Genomic DNA, 4,789 nt, shown 5'->3' on the forward strand with positions numbered 1-4,789 from the left:
CCTTAGAGGACCTTTGTCTAGGAACATTGATATCAGTTAGGTTGTTAACATCGGAAAAATAATCATAATCATCAACTTCAGCTTCAAAGAAATCAGGGAGATCTGTAGTTCTACCGTTAAAGTCACCAAGTAAGCAAATATATTTGTTATCCTGTGTTTGGAAAGATAATAGATCATTTTCCACGTCTTCAAAAAGTTCAGGCGAGGAATACTTTGAACTACTGGGAGGTATATAAACTACGCCAAATAGCATATGACCATTATATTTAAAAAACATCACCCTTCATTTGAGCCACAAAATGTGATTACAGTCAGTTTCTACAATACTTAAATGTTTTACATATTCATGCTTAGAGTAGACATTAAGACAACTATGCCACCAGATTTAGTAGTGGACAAACATTTTCTGTGTTTACAAAATGTAGTATAACCTTCAATATCAACAGTATCTGCATTATCAGTCTTAGTTTCAGTAAGACATACTAGATCATAGTTTGACAGATATTCAATAAAATCGGGACATTTGAGTTTACCTACAAGACCATTGACATTAATACTCAAAATGTTAAACTGTTTATGATTGGTATGATCGTAAGAGGCGACTAAATTTGGGATCTTATCTTTTCTGTTCTTTCTAAACAACTTTCTTCTTCCTAATGTCTCCCTTGGCAATGGCTCACTTTTGGCCTTTAGTTGAGCGTTCGCCCCTGTGATGAAGGCTTTTGTAGCAGTGTACAGTAGAAATGGCTTGACTCTAAATATAAAGGGCATGTCTCACATAAACATGGATAGTGAATTCAACCTGAAACACACCTACAAATATATATTTATAAACTACATTTTGATTTCATTTTGTTTTAGAAGAGTGATTTTTTTTCAAAAACTGTTTTCCCCAGATTGGGGACTTGTGAAAACCATGGTTTCTTAAAATCTGTCTGAAATTAAATATCGCCTACTCGGTAACAGAAATACTCACGTTTTAGCATAGGTCATTCCGGTAAATTTTTCGCAATATTTACACATGTGCCGAGTACAAAAATAGACTTCATGAAAAGCTAGCTTTTGTTGTGTAGACACAGATTTATAAAAAAATTTAAATTATGAAGCCCATATAGTCCACTTCATCATATATATGCCAATTTTTGTGCTGATTTTTTTTAAAATCTTGATACATGTTATATTACAGGGGTTATTCATTGTAAAAAAAATATCGCCCATGGCCATCGTACGCTACTGCACACTGCTACCTTTGGGTTCTGTCCCCTGGCCAAGACATATCAGAGTCTGTAAAACTGGTAGTTTCTGCTCCTACTTAACGCTCAGCAATTTAGGAGTGAGACAACTGGTTCGTCCGTTATCAGTATAATGTGACCGGGTGGGGTGTCCTGCTGGGTATCTTCCGCAGTTTGTTTCAGTGAGGTAGCACTATAAAGTCGGAACCAGTTCCGCGCTAGCACAAGGAGACAAACACGAACATATCGCAGCCTCCTAAAACAAACACGCATACACCTTGCACACAGGGGAGGCCGTCCTTAAATGACCATAGCTGTTGATAGAACGTTAAACAATACTAAACCAAACCAAACCAATCCATGTGTGTTATAATTCAATTATACTTCGACCTTATATCGATGACCTAGTAGTCTTCAGGTATAGACTGTGATTTTCTATAATTACATTCAGCTACACATCATCTTGCATATCTATTGTATTTGACGTAAAAATGTTACAAATGTAATAATAAGTTATATCATTCTTAATTCTGAACGAGTCACCTACATATCGATGTATTTTGGTTTTCTTATCTTTCTCTTTTACGGTAAGCAAACAGACCTATGCCTATTACGTTATTATATCAGTAGTTTTATTTTATTTTAGGAAATTGTAGGGTCTGTTGAATTAGAACTGAAAGTCAAGACGAAAGTAAAACAAAATAATTTGAGAGACAAACTAAAGAGATATCATGAACTCATCACGTTTGTATTAAAAGTCGATAGTGGGGTAACTACTGTTCTGACACTTAGAATTAAATTCGCCAACTTTGTATCATAATTTGGTGTTGGGGTAACTGCTACTGGCCTACTGTGGATACAGTCATCAAATTTGTGTTACACTTTGGTAGGCGGGTAGATACATTTACTACATCTCATACTGCGGGTACATACCAAGACTCTGTATTTTAATAGAAACCATTGATAAAAATGCAAGAAGATCTGGACGTTCTTCTTTTTTCAAGGACGAAAAACGTGAAGTTAAATATCCCCGTTTAATAACCCTTGCCTATATTCACCTTCATACAAATAGAAACAAACCTCTTAAATTTTTTCACACTTACTCCCATTGGAATACTGAGAGTATGAAAAGTAAAGATAAGTTTGGTGGCCAAAACAGTGATCACCTAACCATTTATTGCTAACTTATAACGTTTAGAATTGATAAACCCGAGGACCGTCATACACGCGTGGTGTAAAGCAAATGATACACATGCAATAATTTCACATGCAATTTCCCCCGTTTTTTATCATTAAATTTCGGTTCAATTGTTTTTTATATAAAACAATCTATATTTGAAAACATTCATCTTTCAATTTATCTTACATTTTACGCGTGTTTTGAATTAAAACCGTCTGTCATTTGCTTACCGTCAGCTCCATTATTTTTTTATTGCCGGTGGGTATCAGCTAGGGGTATAAATAAACTGTAAATATTGCAGATGTGTTGTGATTCACTTACCCACTGACCTATTTCCGGGAAAACGTAGCTATCAAGGACACCTGGATTTGTTTACAACTTTCGCGCGCGGGTTGTTCCCACTTGCACCCGTTGACACAAATGAGGGATCTGCTAGAATAGCCGACCTTTAATCAACAGTACATAGAAATGCAAATGTTTCTCGAGAGAAAAAAATGACATCCTGGTATTAAATAATGTCGTTTGAAATGGCACTAACTGATATATACACTCACAACAATAGGAATTGAACACATATGTATAATCACAAATATTTCCGAAGAATCTTATTACAATCGCCATAACTTTGCCATATTACCATTACTGTAACAATGGATTTGGTTTGGTCAAACATAACAAGTGCTAGATAGGATCCCATCGCTGTAACACAGGGATAGCAGTATGTGTGATAGGATCCCATCGCTGTAACACATGTATATCCAGGAATATCAGTATGTGTGATAGGATCCCATCACTGAAAGACAAAGATATCAGTATGTGTGATAGGATCCCATCAATGTAACACTGATAGGATCCCAAAGCTGTAACACATGGATAGCAGTATGTGGGATAGGATCTCATCACTGTAACACAAAGATATCAGTATGTGTGATAGGATCCCATCGCTTTAACACAGGGATAGCTAACAATGGATTTGGTTTGGTCAAACATAACAAGTGCTAGATAGGATCCCATCGCTGTAACACAAAGATATCAGTTGGTTTGGTCAAACATAACAAGTGCTAGATAGGATCCCACCGCTGTAACACAGGGATAGCAGTATTTGTGATAGGATCTCATCGCCGTAACACAGGGATAGCAGTATGTGTAATACGATCCCATCGCTGTAACCCAGGGATAGCAGTATTTGTGATAGGATCTCATCGCTGTAACACAGAGATAGCAGTATGTGTGATAGGATCCGATAGCAGTATGTGTGATATGATCCCATCGCTGTTACACTGGGATATCAGTATGTGTGATAGGATCCCATCACTGTAACAGAAAGATATCAGTATGTGTGAATAGTTCTCATCACTGTAACACAGGGATATCAGTCTGTGTGATAGGATCCCATCGCTGTAATGTGATAGGATCCCAAAGCTGTAACACATGGATAGATTACCATTACTGTAACAATGGATTTGGTTTGGTCAAACATAACAAGTGCTAGATTGGATCCCATCGCTGTAACACAGGGATAGAAGTATGTGTGATAGGATCTCATCACTGTAGCACAGGGATTGCAGTATGTGGGATAGGATCCCATCGCTGTAACACAGGGGTAGCAGTATGTGTGATAGGATCCCATTGCTATAACACAGGGATAGCAGTATGTGTGATAGAATCTCATCACTGTAACACAGACATAGCAGTATATGTGATAGGATCCCATCGCTGTAACAAAGGTATACCAGTATGTGTGATAGGATCCCATCAATGTAACACTGATAGGATCCCAAAGCTGTAACACATGGATAGCAGTATGTGTGATAGAATCACATCACTGTAACACAGACATAGCAGTATATGTGATAGGATCCCATCACTGTAACACAAAGATAGCAGTATGTGTGATAGGATCCGATCACTGTAACACAAAGATATCAGTATGTGTGATAGGATCTCATCACTGTAGCACAGGGATTGCAGTATGTGGGATAGGATCCCATCGCTGTAACACAGGGATAGAAGTATGTGTGATAGGATCTCATCACTGTAGCACAGGGATTGCAGTATGTGGGATAGGATCCCATCGCTGTAACACAGGGAGAGCAGTATGTGTGATAGGATCTCATCAATGTAACACAGGGATAGCAGTATGTGTTATAGGATCTCATCACTGTTACACAGTAATATCAGTATGTGTGATAGGATCCCATCGCTGTCACACAGGGATAGCAGTATGTGTGATAAGTTGTAACACAGGGATAGCAGTGTGTGTGATAGGATCCCATCGCTGTAACACAAAGATATTACACAGGAATATCAGTATGTGTGATAGGATCCCAAAGCTGTAACACATGGATAGCAGTATGTGTGATAGGATCCCATCGCT

Source organism: Mizuhopecten yessoensis, unplaced genomic scaffold (genome assembly GCF_002113885.1).
Source record: "Mizuhopecten yessoensis strain PY_sf001 unplaced genomic scaffold, ASM211388v2 scaffold879, whole genome shotgun sequence".
Taxonomy (NCBI): Eukaryota; Metazoa; Mollusca; class Bivalvia; order Pectinida; family Pectinidae; genus Mizuhopecten; species Mizuhopecten yessoensis.